Below are 18,538 nucleotides of genomic sequence, written 5' to 3'. Positions count from 1 at the left end.
GGATAAATGCAGACTTTGTAAACAACAAATAGAAACAGTAGATCACATCACAAGCGGATGTACAATACTAGCAAATACAGAATACCCCAGAAGACATGACAATGTCGCAAAAATAATACATCAACAGCTTGCCTTACAACATAAACTTTTAAAACAACACGTTCCTACATACAAGTATACACCACAAAATATACTGGAGAATGATGAATACAAATTATACTGGAACAGAACCATTATAACAGATAAAACAACGCCACATAACAAACCTGACATCATACTCACCAATAAAAAGAAGAAATTAACACAACTAATCGAAATATCCATACCCAATACAACAAATATACAAAAGAAAACAGGAGAAAAAATTGAAAAATACATCCAACTGGCTGAGGAAGTCAAAGACATGTGGCATCAGGATAAAGTTGACATCATACCAATTATACTATCAACTACAGGAGTCATACCACACAATATCCACCAGTACATCAATGCAATACAGCTACATCCAAACATATATATACAACTACAGAAATCCGTAATTATTGATACATGTTCAATTACCCGAAAGTTCCTAAATGCAATATAACACATACCGTACAGTTAAAAGGAAGTGACGCTTGATCAAGGTCCGCGTCACTCCATTTTTAACCGGACTTAACGTCTGAGAAAGTGAAGATAATAATAATAATAATCAACAACAACAACAGTAACACAGACGAGACACTACTATACACACAGTTATTACAGTCAAGTGCACGAAACAATTACAATTAAAACACCTGATACGTAATTGCCATGGGTTAGACGACTCCGCCATTACATAATGAGACATTGAGGAACTTTTTGCGCTCAACCCAGAGACTTGGCCCACGGTTTGGCAGTCAGTAATTGTTACCCCTCTTCGCCTTTCTTTCTGGCCAAGTATTTCAACCACGGGGTCTCCCTTTCGGTGGACGCAACTAGTCGTTAGAAGTCACCTGCAGAAAAGTTGAGCCATGCTGCCTTATAGCCGTCCGTAATTGCAAAAGTGTTACTGGTGCAAGATTTTATTCACAAACTGACCTCTCGATTATGTGCCACAAACGTTTGATGGGATTCATATCGGGCGCTCAGGATAGCTAAATCATTCACTCGAACTGTCCAGAACGTTCTTCAAACCAAACGCGAACAATTGTGGCTCAGTGACAATTCCATCGTTGTTTGGCAACATGAACTCATGAATGGCTGCAAATGGTCTCAAAGTAGACGCACATAATCATTTCCAGTCAATCAGAGGTTTAGTTGGACCAGCGATCACAGTCCATTCCAGATAGACGCAGTCCACATTATTTTGGAGCCACCATCAGCTTGCACAGGGTCTTGTCGACAACTTGGGTCCATGGCATCGTGGTGTCTGCGTCTTACTCGAACCCCACTATCAGCTCTTACCAGCCGGCCGTTGTGGCCGAGCGGTTGTAGGCGCTTCAGTCTGGAACCGCGCGACCGCTACGGCCGCAGGTTCGAATCCTGCCTCGGGCATGGATGTGTGTGATATCCTTAGGTTGGTTAGGTTTAAGTAGTTCTAAGTTCTAAGGGATTGATGACCTCAGATGTTAAGTCCCATAGTGCTCAGAGCCAGCTCTTACCAACTGAAATCGGGACTCTTCTCGACGGTTTTCCAGTCGTCAAGGGTCCAACCAATATGGACACGAGCCCAGGAGAGGCGCTGGTGGCGATGTCGTGCTATCGGTCGTCTGCTGCCATAGCTCATTAACGCCGAATTTCACCGCTCTGTCCTAATGGATACGTCCGCCGTAAGTCCCACTTTGAGTTCTGCGGTTATTTCCTTCAGTGTTGCTTGTCTGGTAGCACTGGAAACTCTATGCAAACGTCGCTGCTCTCGATCGTTAAGTGAAGGTCGTCTGCCACTGCGTTGTCCGTGGTGAGAGGTGACTCTTGTCACTGTGGATCTCGGGCTATTGAATTCCCTGACGATTTCCGAAATGGAATCGTCCGTACGTCTAGCTCCAACTACCATTACGTGCCGAAAGTCCATTATTTCCCGTCGTACGGCAATAATCACGTCGGACACCTTTTCATATGACTCAACTGAGTACGAATGACAGCTCCGCCAATGCTCTTCGCTTTCACACCTTTTCACGATTTTCGAACGATAAGGATGTTCACACAACGGTTCTTGGATAGATCTATGTTCACGGGAGCAGATGTCAATCTTCGAGGAACTGGACGAATTATAGTGACTTCCGACCGTTGTTTACAGAAACGTGGTGACTATGTAGAAAAAGTGTGTCATGTATCTATGTCACTTTGAAATGTAGTGCAGCATTCGAAAAGAGTTACTTAGCTTGCCATAATAATGTGTAACTTAACTTCTTGAAGTACCTAGCGTATCAAGAATTTCCTCTGATCCCATTCGGTGTCCAAAGCCGACACACAGACTGTGTGCAACTGTCTATATTGTCATGCAGTAAAACCGTAAAATTAGGACCATTAGTTGATTTTAACTAGTATACATTAAAACGACTGGCAAACTGTATGCTGAAATTTCTTATTAGATTAAAACTGTGTGCCGGATCGGGACGCGAATTAGGAACTTTTGCCTTTCGCGGGTGAGTCGTGCATGGATAGCTCCGTTGGTAGCGCATTTTACCGCAAAAGGCAAAGGGTCTAGGTTCGAGAACACTGTCGATGACACAATTCTAAACTCAATGCGCAATCCTCTGCAGAGTGAAAATTCATTCTGTAGATAATCAGCTGGTGTTTGACACTGTACCCTTCTTATAGACACAAGTGCAGACACTGAAACAAAACGTAATTTATCCTGCTCACAAATGTATAAAATCATTGGAGCAACTAGTTTATACAGGGTGTTACAAAAAGGTACGGCCAAACTTCCAGGAAACATTCCTCACACACAAATAAAGAAAAGATGTTATGTGGACATGTGTCCGGAAACGCTTAATTTCCATGTTAGAGCTCATTTTAGTTTCGTCAGTATGTACTGTACTTCCTCGATTCACCGCCAGTTGGCCCAATTGAAGGAAGGTAATGTTGACTTCGGTGCTTGTGTTGGCATGCGACTCATTGCTCTACAGCACTAGCATCAAGAACATCAGGACGTAGCATCAACAGGTTAGTGTTCATCACGAACGTGGTTTTGCAGTCAGTGCAATGTTTACAAATGCGGTGTTGGCAGATGCCCATTTGATGTATGGATTAGCACGGGGCAATAGCCGTGGCGCGGTACGTTTGTATCGAGACAGATTTCCAGAACGAAGGTATCCCGACAGGAAGACGTTCGAAGCAATTGATCGGCGTCTTAAGGAGCACGGAACATTCCAGCCTATGACTCGCGACTGGGGAAGATCTAGAACGACGAGGACACCTGCAATGGACGAGGCAATTCTTCGTGCAGTTGACGATGACCCTAATGTCAGCGTCAGAGAAGTTGCTGCTGTACAAGGTAACGTTGACCACGTCACTGTATGGAGAGTGCTATGGGAGAACTAGTTGTTTCCGTTCCATGTACAGCGTGTGCAGGCGCTATCAGCAGCTGATTGGCCTCCACGGGTACACTTCTGCGAATGGTTCATCCAACAATGTGTCAATCCTCATTTCAGTGCAAATGTTCTCTTTACGGATGAGGCTTCATTCCAACGTGGTCAAATTGTAAATTTTCACAATCAACATGTGTGAGCTGACGAGAATCCGCACGCAATTGTGCAATCACGTCTTCAACACAGATTTTCTGTGAACGTTTGGGCAGGCATTGTTGGTGATGTCTTGATTGGGCCCCATGTTCTTCCACCTACGCTCAATGGAGCACGTTATCATGATTTCATACGGGATACTCTACCTGCGCTGCTAGAACATGTGCCTTTACAAGTACGACACAACATGTGGTTCATGCACGATGGAGCTCCTGCACATTTCAGTCGAATTGTTCGTACGCTTCTCAACAACAGATTCGGTGACCGATGGATTGGTAGAGGCGGACCAATTCCATGGCCTCCACGCTCTCCTGACCTCAACCCTCTCGACTTTCATTTATGGGGGCATTTGAAAGCTCTTGTCTACGCAACCCCGGTACCAAATGTAGAGACTCTTCGTGCTCGTATTGTGGACGGCTGTGATACAATACGCCATTCTCCAGGGCTGCATCAGCGCATCAGGGATTCCATGCGACGGAGGGTGGATACATGTATCCTAGCTAACGGAGGACATTTTGAACATTTCCCGTAACATAGTGTTTGAAGTCACGCTGGTACGTTCTGTTGCTGTGTGTTTCCATTCCATGATTAATGTGGTTTGAAGAGAAGTAATAAAATGAGCTCTAACATGGAAAGTAAGCGTTTCCGGACACATGTCCACATAACATATTTTCTTTCTTTGTGTGTGAGGAATGTTTCCTGAAAGTTTGGCCGTACCTTTTTGTAACACCATGTGTATATGGGCGATTCAAAGTTTTGTGCTGTTTGCTTAGTTATCCAACTTGCCAGTAGTGATAGTATAACTGTAATAAAGGAGCTATTTGTGTTTAATTATGCATTGATTTTATTTTCTCTGTTCCAGGATATTTATTTTGGGACGCCACACCACCACGAATACATTTCTTGGATCCTCCAGAGCAGTGCTGGACTTCGCTGACTGGAATCACTTGTAGCTGGTGTGTTATCTCTTAGTCAGTGCTCAAGAACAACTTCAGATAGACTCACTATAGGTGAGTACCGCAGTTAACACCTATTTTTCTTTCTCTTTTGTTTCTGCACAATACTTTCAGATATGTCGCTGTGGTACAAACTGTGACGTCCTGGTTCAAAATGGCTCTGAGCACTATGGGACTTAACTTCTGAGGTCATCAGTCCCCTAGAACTTAAAACCACTTAAAACTAACTAACCTAAGGACATCACAAACATCCATGCCCGAGGCAGGATTCGAACCTGCGACCGTAGCGGTCGCGCTTTCCAAATTGTAGCGCTCAGAACCGCTCGGCCACTCCGGCCGGCTGACGTCCTGGAACAGTGTTTGAGCATACGCTGCCTGATAGACAGCTGTAATGCATTTCATTGTGATTGTCGTTGTCACAGATTTTTACGATCGCACAGGTGAATTTTTTTTCGTTTTTGATGTTTCTGTGTTTGACGGCAAAAGGAAATACAGATACTGTACCATTTAAGACACTACTAGCTCCGCACAATACTTTTAAAAGGGCTGTTTCATATTTGCCACTTCGCCAAAAACTTGATCGCCTTTCGTTGTATGAAATTATCTTCTGATATGCACGAGAAAAGGATCTAACTCTAGTACAGAGCAAGGCTAGAAAGCCTCCTTTGTCAATCTGAGCGCCATATGAACGATCGGAAGTTTCTAAGAGCATCCAGTTTCGTGATGTTTCATAAGGTCTTTCTTCCATCCCTTCGTCTTTGTCAGTGTACCATAAACAGCATTCATGAGGAGTCTTGTTACTGACAGAGCAGCAGAGAGTCAGGAAGATAGATTGCTGTATATTAATGCGCGAAGAATTCAGAAAAGATAAAGAAAATCTTGCAGCACAGCTAACTTCAATAAAGATTCTCCCATAAACTGAAAAATTTTGATGAGAAACATATTGTAAGGGCCTGGGCTTATAGCCTTATGGTTGCAGGATAGCGACGCGTACAGTGCGGTGGTAAAGGCTAGTTGGCACTCTGTGCGCTAATGAAATAGCATTAGCACGACGTATACACTGAGGTGACAAAGGACATGGAATAGCGGTTGCACATGTAAAGATGACAGTAGTGTCGCGTACGCAGGGTATAAGAGGGTAGTGCACTGGTGGAGCTGTCGTTTGCACTCAGGTGATTCGTGCGAAAAGGTGTCCCGCGTGATTATGGAATTACCAAATATTGAATGCGGAATGGTAGTTGGAGCTACACGCAGAGGACATTCCATTTCGGAAATCGCTTGGGAATTCAAAATTTCGAAATGCACACTGTCAAGAGTGTGTCGAGAATACCAAATTTTATGCATTGCCAGACAATGCAGCGGCCGACGGTCTTCACTTAACGACCGAGAGCAGTGGTGTTTGCGTAGAGCTGTCAGCGCCAACACGCAAGCAACACTGCTGACCCTATCGGCTGGACCCTGGACGATATGAAAACAGTGGCCTGGTCAGATAAGTACAGATTTCATTTGGTAAGATCTGATGTTGGGATTCGAGTGTGATGCAGATCCCACGAAGCCATGGACCCAAGTTATCAACGAGGCACTGTGCAAGCTGGTGGTGGTTCAATAATGGTGTAGACTGTGTTTATATGGGCTAGGGCTGGGTTCTGTTGTCCAACTGAACCGATCATTGACTGAAAAAGGTTATGTTCAGCTACTTTGAGACCATTTGCAGAAATTCATGGACTCCATATTCTCAAACAACGGTGGAATTTTATGGATGACTGTGCACCATGTCAACGGGTAAGAATTGTTCGCGACTGATTTGAAGAACTTCTGAGCTATTAGAGCGATGACCTGGTTATTCAGATCGCCCGACATGAATCCCATCAAACGTTTATGTGACATAATCCTGCACCATTAACACTTCGCAATTATGTACGGCTACAGAGATAGCATGGCTCAATATTTCTGCAGGGAACTTCCAAAGACTTGTTGAGTGCATGCCCCCCGTTGAGTTGCTGCACTAAAAAAGGAGGTCCGACATGAAATTAGGCGGTATCCACTGGCGCTTGTCACCTCGATGCGTTTATTCGATGGAAGTGTTACAACGAGCCGGCCGAAGTGGCCGAGCGGTTCTAGGCGCTACAGTATGGAACTGCGCGACCGCTACGGTCGCAGGTTCGAATCCTGCCTCGGGCATGGATGTGTGTGATGTCCTTAGGTTAGTTAGGTTTAAGTAGTTCTAAGTTCTAGGGGACTGATGACCTCAGAAGTTAAGTCCCATAGTGCTCAGAGCCATTTGAAACATTTTGTTACAACTGAATCACCTTCTCCACAGCCGTGGAGAGGGCATGCACTTAGTACACACTTAGCCATCCCCTTCAGTAGATTCTCCAGATTCTTGGGTCTGTTGTCTCTGTCGCGGCCACTTACATTAACACCTTAGTGCTGTGGTGGGGGTGGTGGTGAGACGGGTGGGGGGGGGGGCGGGTAGTGGGCAGCAGGCGTAGCTCGTACAGCGTCGCCGATCACCAGCTCTTCGACTGCTTGTTATAAGGGCACACTTTCTGACACCGAAGGCATGTGCCCAAGTAAACTCCAGCATCTCTGCATAGGATGCAGATGGTAGTGCAGAGTTTTAGCATGTCCCTCCGCCGGATGTAGGCCAGCGACGCTATCTGCTCCCAAATGCATGTCGGTGGCAGCAGTCTTGAACATGCCTCCCAGATATGGCGACAGACTGAAGGAGCGCCAAGCTCTCAGAGCCGTAGGTAGAAGTTCCAAAGACTCTGCGTCAGTGGGTGAGATGTTGGCAGCCCACAGCATACATGTTTGACAGACCAGGCAGGCAGCAATCTCGAAGGCAGAAGTCATGGGCGAATGGGAGGCAGCACATTTGGGGCCTCCATCGTAGCTGGACCATTGAAACTGAAAAGTCTAAGGGTTTGGAAGCCTTAATATTTATTACTGTTTGTCTGAGGTAATGTCGTTATTTCTTGCTGAGTATGACCACAATTGTCCGCGTTTTCTCGTCTCCTCAGCATTCTTTGCCACACATCGATGTCATAACAGAAGCTTTTAGTGCTTCAGCTTTGTGCGTTTTCGCCATGTCAGCAATCTGATAGGTGTTCTTTTAGAAAGTCGACTCGTCCTAGCAGCATCGTGCTGTGCTGTCAGAAAATCATCTCTGCTTGTTTGTCTTCCTGATTACCACACCACATGCTGGTCTGGTGTGACCTGGCTCAGCGCTTGCTGGAGAAAACTTTAAGAAATTTTTGCACTTGCCCACATGCGGCACAACAGTGTGGAAAGCTGGTTTCCTTTCATCTCAAACAGATCAAGATAAAAGAAAATTTTCATTCAGCCAAAGGATTCTGCCGTGTTTTCCTCTGATAAAGCTTAATCCACAGTTGACGTTGTGTTCTATTGTTAGAGTGAGTGTCGTACTACATCTTGTACATCTGTCTGTTGCAGACCGTACTACGGCGTGTGCCACACGGCACATACACTGGTTAGTCAAACATGATGACCATCTATTTAATAGCGTATTGGACAGCCTTTGGAGCATAATACAGCAGTGATTCTTTGTGGATTTCCGGAGGTTTGCGGCTCCAGACGTTTAGGCACAGGTCATGCAATTCCTGTATGGGGCGGTAAGTTGTGGGCGCAGAGGTTGCACACGATAACATCCCACAAATTTTCGATTACTTTCAGTTCAGATGTGGAGAATTTGGTGGCCAAGACATAAACATTGGTTAACTATCATGTTCGTGAAACAACTGCAGCACGATTCTGGCCTATTGGCATGGAGAGTTATCCTGCTGGAAGGTGCCATCGCTGTTGGGGAGAAATCAAGCATGGAGAGGTACAAGTGGCCCACAATAATGTTCACGTACTCAACTGTGTACACTACCACGAAGGCCATATCCTTTCGTGGCGCTTCAAGGAGAATAAACGGTTCCAGAGTGCATTTGTTGCTGTCATACGGGGCCAGCACCGGGCATGATGATATGGGGTGCCTTTGGATACACAACCCGGTCACCTGTGGTTCGCAGAGCCGGTAATTTGGACAGTAGGCTCAGGTAAGAGAGAAGTTCGGAATATTCTCAGAATTGAATAGAAATAAGACTTACCTCAGTAAATCTTTTTTATTTTTCAGTGTACACGAAAGTGATAGTCATGGGATACCGCCTAATATCATGTCGGACCTCCTGTTGCTCGGCATAGAGCAGGAACCTGATGTGACACGGAATCAACAAGTCGTTCGAATTCCGCTGCATAAATATTGAGCTCTATAGCTGGCTCTATAGCCGTAGATAATGGCGAAAATGTTTCCGGTGCAAGATTTTGTGCACGAACTGACCTCTCGATTATGTTCCGTAAATGTGCAATGGAATTCATTCATATCGGTCGTTCTGGATGGCCAAACCATTCTCTCGAATTGTCCAGAATTTTCTCCAAACCAGTCGCGAACAGTTGTGGCCCAGCGACATGGGGCATTGTCAACTGCAAAAATTCCATCGTTATTGGCTGCAAATAGTCTCCAGGTAGCCGAACATAACAATTTCCAGTAAATGATCGGTTCACTTTGACCAGAAAACCCAATCCACTCCATATAAACACAGCCCACGCCATTATGGAGCCACCATCAGCTTGCATATTATATTGTTGAAAATCGGCGTCCATGGCTTCGTGGGGAGAGCGCCAGACTCGAATCGTACCATCAGCTCTACTGCAATTGGCACTCACGAGCCCAGAAGCAATGTCGTACTGTTAGCAAAGGTACTCGTGTCTGTCGTTTGCTGCAATAGCCCATTAACGCCAAATTTCACCGCTCTGTCCTAATGGATACGTCCGTCGTAAGTCCCACACTGATTTCTGCGGTTATTTTCTGCAGTGTTCATTGTCTGGTAGCACTGGAAACACTATTCAAACGTCGCTGCCCTCGGTCGTTAAGTGAAGGTCGTCGTCCACTGCGTTGTCCGTGGTGATAGGTAATGACTGAAATGTGGTATTGTCGGCACACTCTTGACACTGTGGATCTCAGAATATTTGAATTCCCTAACGATTTCCGAAATGAAATGTCCCAGGCTTGTAGCTCCAACTACCCTTCCGCGTTTCAATGTCTTTTAGTTCCCGTCGTACGGCCATAACTACATCGGAAACCTTTTCACATCAATCGCAGGAGTACAAAAAAGACAGCTCCGCCAATGCACTACCCTTTTATACCTTGTGTGCGCTATACTACCGCCATCTGCATATGTGCAAATAGCTGTCCAATGACTTCGGTCACATCAGTGTAGTCTCCCTATACAGTAATGCAGTTGGTCCCGCCACGTTCCAGTGCCTTGATGCTATCTCGAAGATTGTATTCCTCCACGCCTGCAAAATCCCAACTCTCGCTGCCATTTCTCCTTTGAAGAGAATATTCTTCTACCGAGGAAATTTTTGAGCTTGGGGAAGATATGGAACTCTGATGGAGCCCATTTAGGCGAAAAAATTTGGTGTAAGAACAATTTTTACCTTAGTTCAAGCATTTTTTGCCGTGCAACGACTCATGTGTGGGCGCACTGTCTTGATGAACGATGACTTTCTTCCTTCTTATCTTTCGCTGTACTTAGTGCAGAACGTCAGCGAAATATCGTTTCGCAATTGTTTCAGCAGCGGGAAAATAACTGTCAGCAGAATCCCTTTTGCATCTCAGAAAACTGTCATCGTGAACATTCCGGGCGACCATATTGTCTTTGGTGGTGGAGAATCAACGTGTTTTCCATTGCTTTGATTGTCGTTTTGTCTCTGGGATATTATAGTGTACGCAGATTGCATCTGTGATCAGAAATCACAGCAGAAAGATATTGGTGTTTGCTCCGAAAACCGGTGAAACTTTTTCTAATTTTTTTTTTTCTTCTAATAATTTCCGGGTATGCAGCCGGATCCCGTCGACATTATGTTCCGTAAATGTGCAATGGAATTCATTCATATCGGTCGTTCTGGATGGCCAAACCATTCTCTCGAATTGTCCAGAAATAATGTCGACGGGATCCGGCTGCATACCCGGAAATTATTAGAAGAAGAAATACGCCGGGAAAATTTCATAAGCCACGGTGAAACTTTGTTCGGACATTTCCATTGTGGTGCATTTCAGATCCTACTTAAAGAATGACGGCATCCATCTACGAGATATTTTTTTATACGCAATTCCACTGTTAAAATGTGATATGCCCGTTCAGATGACATCGCTGTAGCTTCAGAAGTTTTTTGTACTTTCAGTTGGCGAACCTCCATGATCGTTTTGTCCACTTTCGCAGTAATTTCTGGGGTAGTGACACATGATGACCGACCACTAAGCGGATCATCAACTAAGCTGTCCCCACCAAATTTAAACTCATTTGTCCATTTGTAAACAGTTGAATACGAAGGAGAAGTCCCCTCCCCAGTGTGTTCGGAAAATCGCGACGAGTTTCTAATTTTAATGCGAACTTGGTAGGTTAAGCTGTTCCGTGACCTACTGATACGCAAGTACAGGCACTGTGGCATTAGTGAGGAGTTAAGTTCAAATACCCTTACGGATGTCCAGATTTGAGGCTTCCGTGCTCCCCCTAATTCTATTAAAGCGAATACGGGCATTTTCCTTTGATATGGACGTTACTTCATAGGGATCGAAGACCTCAGCAGCTTGGTCCCATAGAAAGTTACCACCATCATGTCACTTCATCATACCTCAACGTCGACCCTAATCTCTGTTCTGTTTTTAGTAATCAATTGAATTTGTCTAATTTTCATTTCTTTTACGAGGTGAAATTGCCAACTGCATTGCTTTCTTCGGTTGCAAAACCAGTATTCATTAAACTGTGTAATGAAAGTTGCAGTTAAATACTGTCACCTATACACGCTTAAAAACCTCCGAAGAGACGTAGACGACGCTGAGACAAGTAATTTAATCTCATACAAGGTACATGGGGTCGCAAATCTCGGGAAATACCCGCAAAATGGATGAGTGCTGTCGAACATGTGACGTCACCAGAGGGAGTAGGCTACCTCGCCACACGCAGCGGTTGGACTTGGGTGGAAATGGATGACGGAGTGATGCAGTAGAACACCTTTTGTAAATGTGATCTGTTGTAAATGTAGAAGTTACAAAATTATTGTCCTCGCTGTAATCAAATAATAGCTATTTTTAGTGTTTCTTTCCTTTAACAGATACATTTACTAAAGAAAACGTATTATTTACTGGTAACGACGGAATTCGAAAGCTTATACTCATTTACTTGTGACGCAATATTGTAGGTTTTTGCTGTAGGCCTACTATACTTTGCAAATAACCAGCAGAAACAACGAGACGAGTAAATAAAACAGCAATACTTACCTCAATGTAAACACACGACTTTTTGTCTACCACAATGAAAAATGCTGCCTGCCAGACGCAAGACTCGAGCCCTGAACTCCTCACTCTTTATGTCGCGCGCGTGGGCCCAGAGCCACACCGACGTCAATACGTCATTGTAATGATCAGATCGATAGGCTCATCCGCAGCACGTGTGGAGAGGTACATCATCTGGTAACGTCACTTGTTCAACATTTGTCATCCCTTTTTGAGGTATTTCCGGACAGTCACGACCACATGTCTTATTTTAAATTTCTTGTCTCATCGTCATCTGCATAGATTGAAGGGGATCACTGCTGTCAGCTGCAGCGGGACATTACGAGGAATAACGGCGACGAGTGAAATCGTATACCGGAGCAGGATTCGAACCCGGAATCTCCTGCTTACTAGGCAGGTGCGGTAACCACTACGCCAACCGGAACACAGCGTTGTCGCAACTCCGTGGACTGTCTCGCCACACCTCACGGCCTATCCGCATTGAACGCCACCTATCCACAGTCCCTGTCCATTGACTCCTGTCCGCTACTCTGAGATTCCCACGGGAGATCGGACGTATTTGCGCAACAGCACTGAAGCAGGTCTATCCATTTGGGCAATGGATCGGCTTTCTTCACTGCTGTTAGACGTATCAACGATATGAATCCATGATGTCTGTTCTTTCAGACATGTCCGAAAGGACAGACACCAAGCAGCTGAGAGCAGTGATCCCCTTGTATGTACATATATTGTTTCCGCGTGGTGTCTGTTCTTGCGACACGTCCGAAAGAACAGACACCACACATTCGTATCAACGTCGTCTGCGTTGCTTCGGAAGTTTTTCAGGGTCAATAAGAATCGTCTTGTATATTACGCAGTCCGTGGTGTGGTACAGATATTAATAGATCCTTTGCATTAGAGACTGACACGTTTCCACAAATAAAAATCTTTCAAGCAGCATATGTCTCCTTGCTCCGTGTCTAACCGCAATGTATGCACTATATCTGGTACACACAACTACGAGTAATAACGCTCGCGTATACAATCTCATTTAAAGCTACGCTACACATAACCGTGAATAGTCTCACTGTATTATTCGCATCCGCTACACGCGTTACAGATACCAGCAGGAAGTGGTAAACAAGCGCTGTTGACACATCCTGAAACTCATGCTAAATATGCAGCAACTGATAAACTTGCCTTTTCACACACTGGGTAACAAATGGTAAATGCTACGAGAATTTTGTCGTATTATCATGAACTATATTTATTTCCTTACTAGACTACCACTCTTCTCAAAAGCCTGCTTTAGATGTTTTAACTCGGCGTCCAGGTGTTCCGGCGTACAAATCCTTTTAGCCCTGTCCACTAGACTTTTAACACACAGTTTTGCGACCGAATAACTGGAGGCCTAAGGACAACGATAGGACACAGCGCTGGAAGAACACAGTTTCTCTACCCTTCATCAAAAACGTAACGGATCAAATCGGCAAGATTTTAAGGAAACAACGTTCGATCGATTTTAAGACCAACTAAGAAAATAGGCCAAGCACTTCGTTCCGTTAAGGATAAACGTCCCCCCCCCCCCCCCTGGTGTATACAAGATTCCGTGTACATGTGGTAGGGTCTAAATTGGAACTACAAAGAGAAGTGTGAACACACAGTTGAAGGAACGTAAAAGTCTTTGCCGTCTAGGGAAAACAGCCAAGTTATCTGTGGCGGAACATGCTCTTCAGTCGGGTAATCACGTAGTGAAATTTTCAGAAACTGAAGTTTTATGTACTATGATGAACTATTATCCACGACTATATAGAGAAGCCATCGAAATATATAAACATGGGGATAATTTTAACAGAAAAGAAGAAGCCATGAAACTCAGTGATATATAGACTGTGGCGCTACAGAATCGATGAGAAGTTTTTATCTTTGATGTACTATGATCGATAGTTATATTTTATCCTTGACAAGGTTTATCTCTGCTGTCACGTGAAATCCAGACCACGCCCACTTTCCACAGTATTTAGGTCGCTCTTCGACGTTCGACTCGTCAGTCGGCAAGACTCAACACAATCAGGAGTACCTCCGAAGATGTCCAACGTAGCCTTGGACGAAACGTCAGGGATTGAAGAGTTCCATGGACCACTGCCACACAACCCGGAAAAATTCTCAGCAGCTTTGTTAATGAACTTAAAAAATCGACCCGGCGTGCTTCTCGCTAGCTTGGCGCCCCACATTTGACTGTTTGCTAATACATGTAATGAAAGTTTTCTTTACAAAATGGCGACCATGACCAATAGCATCTGAGGATGGCTATGTAGGCAATAACTGTGTCATAGAATGTGACTGTATCTTACATAAAAGCAAGTTCGCCACATGTCGGTCAGAGATATGCTTCGACAAAGTCATTTTTTTCCGAAAAGCTTAAGAAGCGATGACGGAAATTCCTTCTGCGCTTTTGCCTATGGATGAAGCAGATAGTGGTGATGACTGTGAAGTCTAAACTATAACGCACATCAATATAAGAACGAGTCGGCTACCATTTGACAGTGGTCGAGGCGTACTCGGCTGAAAGAAGTGGGAATTCAAACACTTCATGCGGCGAGGACGTGAACTCATTAATACTATGGCAAATTTTGTAAAACCGTATGTATTTGCAGACACGTAAAGTAAAAAAATACATTATCAAAAGACAATTTATTTTTTGCCTTTCCCTCATCATAAACAATGTTTGACAAAATGAGGCAAATATAAAAAACATGCCTGGAAGAGTTAACATCAAAGTGAAGTTCATTCATTAAGAATCCAAACGATGAATCTTCTTCCGTGTGTTCTTGTGCGATTAACGAGTACACAGTTTTTATGATAGTCGGTGAAATTGCCATATGTATCGTTTCAACTACTTATTTGGTTCCTGGAGGTGCGAAATGGGCTAATTTTATTGCTCTGTTAACGCTGTACATCCTAACATGTTATAGAAATAAGGCTCGTACAGACCATTTGTTAAATTTTGAATTCTTTGGGGCTGGTTGATATTGTGACCTTCATCGCACAAACAGTAGTAATCATCAACCTAAATAGTTGCTTTATACTTTTCACACAGATGAAGGTACAGTACAACACATACAGATAAACGAACTTCTTTTGCCGGCCACTGTGGCAGAGCAGTTCTAGGCGCTTCAGTCCGGAACCGCGCTGCTGCTACGGTCGGAGGTTCGAATCCTGCCTCGGGCATGGATGTGTGTGATGTCCTTAGGTTGGTTAGAACTACTTAAACCTAAGTCTAGGGGACTGATGACCTCAGATGTTAAGTCCCATAGTGCTTAGAGCCATTTGAATCATTTTTGAACTTTTGAAGTACAGTCGCGTACCAACTCATGGTTTTGTGACCACGAAAAATTACGGTTATTGCCACCCTATTACAAAAACACTGTAAACCCAAGCCACAGCTCGAAGCGACGGTATTTACCTGATAGCTGGTCTCTCTTTTCTTCGTCTTTGTAACGCCTTGTGTTGGATTCTGGATCTCTCTTTGAGGAATTCTGAACACAGCTATCACTTGTACCAGTGATCACGTTTATACGGATCAAAAGTGGCTATGGAATTTTTTTGCCAGCCCAAAACTCCAATCGTGATTACCTGTGTGCCTACCTGTTACCTACCCAAGCACACTTCTGTCTCGACCCAAAACCTAGGGGTTCCCTTTCGTACCTGAACATAAAAGTTCTCCCATCTTCGATTGGCTGATTTAGGGGTAGGGGACCAGGCAGCAAGTTCATCGGTCCCATCTAATTAGGAAAGAATGGGGAAGGAAATCGGCCGTGCACTTTCAAACGAACCATCATTTGCCTGAAGCGATTTAGGGAAATCACGGAAAATCTAAATCAGGATGGCCGGACGCGGATTTGAACCATCGTCGTCCTCCCCGTGGGAATAGATCCTCTTCAAAGGAACAGATTCGGCGATCTAGGCTCATATATCCTGCCAGGGGATGTTTTTAAACATGTTTGATACAAGACCTCAAATATTTGTATGAGAACCATTACTGAATTCATTTGTTACCGACTCCTCTCAGTTATCGTGGTAGACACCAAATGTCAAAGGCTCAACAACCATACTTCACACAGTCGTGGCGAAATTGAGCAATAGGGTTATTTATTGCCTTCTGGAAAGAAGTATTACCGAGCGTCCGTCCGAAATGACCAGTGTGTTCCCTCCCTCTCCCATCTCTTCCCCCTCCCCCCCTCACTCACTCACTCTTTCTCTCTCTCTCTCTCTCTCTCTCTCTCTCTCTCTCTCTCTCTTCGATAACCATTTAGCGTAATTACCGTCGCTCCCAGGCTGTGTGTGTTCTCTGGAGATCAACATGGGACATAAGTCAGCCGCAGTCACCCTAGTGTGATTGAGCAGCTCGCGAGGCGATGTGCAGACCGTGGCGCAGAGATAATACTACTGTACTAATTTCTCCGCCACTCTCAACTCAGACACGCACGGTATTCATATTCCCTCTCTTTCTACCATATTCTCTGCTCATCCACATCTTATTTATTATTTCCTTCCAACATCCCTATTCTCACTCTCCATCACAATATATTGCAATGTTCAGGAATAAAATCGGTAAAACAGAACGTTTAACATATAGGGTGTACAAAAGAAAATGAAAAATAGAGCATGACGGAGGACACTACATCCATGAAAATCTCTCAAAGACCCAGTGGTCGAAATCGCGTGTTTGTGGAACTGCAGCAGTAAAACAGCATACAGTAAGCGACGGACGCGCACTTGGAAGTTTATGCTTTTATCCTAACTTGATCGAAATAGTACCAGATATGCTTTAGAGCACAGATACTTGCTCAATTAGATTAAGTTGATTACTTGAGCCAGGCAGCACAGCTAGTGTAAACATTCAGTGCTGTTTACATTCGATGTGATTTTGTCCGTTACGTTTACTGGGTAAAGCTTGTCTGTTAAATCACTACCACTAAGAGTAATTTTCTACGGTAGTATGCTGTTCTACAGAATAGTCACTACAGCGTGCCTCAGTAATACACAATGTTTTAAATGACATTTAGTAGTAGCTTGTTTTAATTTTTGATAATTTGTGGATAAGGAAATTGGGTTTTTATTCTAAGTAGTAGTTTAGTATTTGAAAAAGAAAAACTAAATTAATTTTAAAAACATTCTTGGCTTCTCAAGTTACATTTGTTGGAGAAAATATTAAATTTCTGTCTCTTGCTACGAAGGTGACAGCGCCGAAGAAATTATAGGCACAGCTACTGGCTCAAATATCCATATGATCAGTTTCCTGAGAGAGTCGACTGGGGTTTTCTTGGCGAAACTATTCATGAAACCCCGCACATTATGAAGGTACAAACAGCGGCTTGTTGGGTGGTACAACAAACCAGCGGTGAAAGTCCTTCTGTGGTCGTTGATTTACAGCTGAAAGAGACTTCAGCTCGCCGAAGTTAACGTGGATACGTTGGGTTGCCAGTGAGACAGTACGTTGCGGCATTTTGCAGTATGCTGACACCTGCATCGTCCTCGGCAACCTAATGAGTGCTTTCTTTGTGGACAGGTGCAAGAGCAAACCTTACCTACCTCATTCCATTGCTGGTTGCTACCACGGATCCTTTCTCAGCAACGCGACAGCAAACATCAGTAGGACTTGAATGATAGTGCTCTCTTTCTGTTTGGTAGTAGGGTTTGATACAGTCTTGGCAGCCTATTCTTCATTACAGTTCGTGTGTTCGTGTAGGCATACATTCTTGCTTACGAAATTAATATCCTGCCATGGCCAAATGGAATGCGTCACTCGATTATTTCACAAAGTTAATTTTAATTGTAGGTTACAACCTCAATTGTACAGAGTTATTTATATGTACCATTCGGGTTTCAGAAGATGATTGCTCGAAAACTTTGAAACGTCCCCTTAGAAAAATTTATGAATGACTGTGCTGACAAACCTCTTACATTATTTGATTTTCAAACAGCTGAGCAGAACTGAACGTACTCAGTCATTTCGCTCTTTACTTATTCTGATCAACACTAAACTGACACACAATATTTTTAGCGCAACGCAATCTGACTTTCAATAATCCCCACAAAAGAATGGCCCCGACTGACAACAACGTATACCTTTCATGAATCACTTACCTCACAAAAATCTTCGTTACTCGAACTACTGCAAAACAGCGAGCGCCAATACTGCCAGCTAAATATCCAAGCTTACAAATTTACTCTTTCTGATGGACACACGTCCAGATCGTCCGCTCTCAAAATTCTGCCATTTCTCTCCCCACATCTACCACTTCTGGCGCCTCACCACCAACTGCGCAACACCACGCGCTGTTCACATCCAGCAGCCCAACACTACAATGGCGAATATTCCAACAATGCCAACCAGCCACAGACTGCACACAGCACAGCCAGTGATTTTCATACAGAGCGCTAGGTGACGTTACCAAAATAAAAACCTAAAGAGCCTACTTACAACTTCCAGACATATAAAAATAGACACACATCAATCAGTGGAT

The 18,538-nt window shown here is 44.1% G+C and overlaps 1 protein-coding gene across 2 annotated transcripts in view; it reads left to right on the top strand.

Annotated features, from left to right (window-relative positions):
• The window catches only part of LOC124613197, a 537,871-nt gene that overhangs the window by 325,877 nt on the left and 193,456 nt on the right, over positions 1 to 18,538 (top strand). For both annotated transcript variants that reach the window (XM_047141859.1, XM_047141858.1), the window contains exon 3: positions 4,573 to 4,720. The gene's annotated coding sequence lies outside the window, so the exon portion shown is untranslated. The remainder of the gene's footprint in view (positions 1 to 4,572; positions 4,721 to 18,538) is intronic.

Source organism: Schistocerca americana, chromosome 4, assembly GCF_021461395.2.
Source record: "Schistocerca americana isolate TAMUIC-IGC-003095 chromosome 4, iqSchAmer2.1, whole genome shotgun sequence".
Classification (NCBI taxonomy): Eukaryota; Metazoa; Arthropoda; class Insecta; order Orthoptera; family Acrididae; genus Schistocerca; species Schistocerca americana.
The sequence above is the reverse complement of the archived record's forward strand: the minus strand, read 5'-3'. Positions and strand labels throughout refer to the sequence as shown.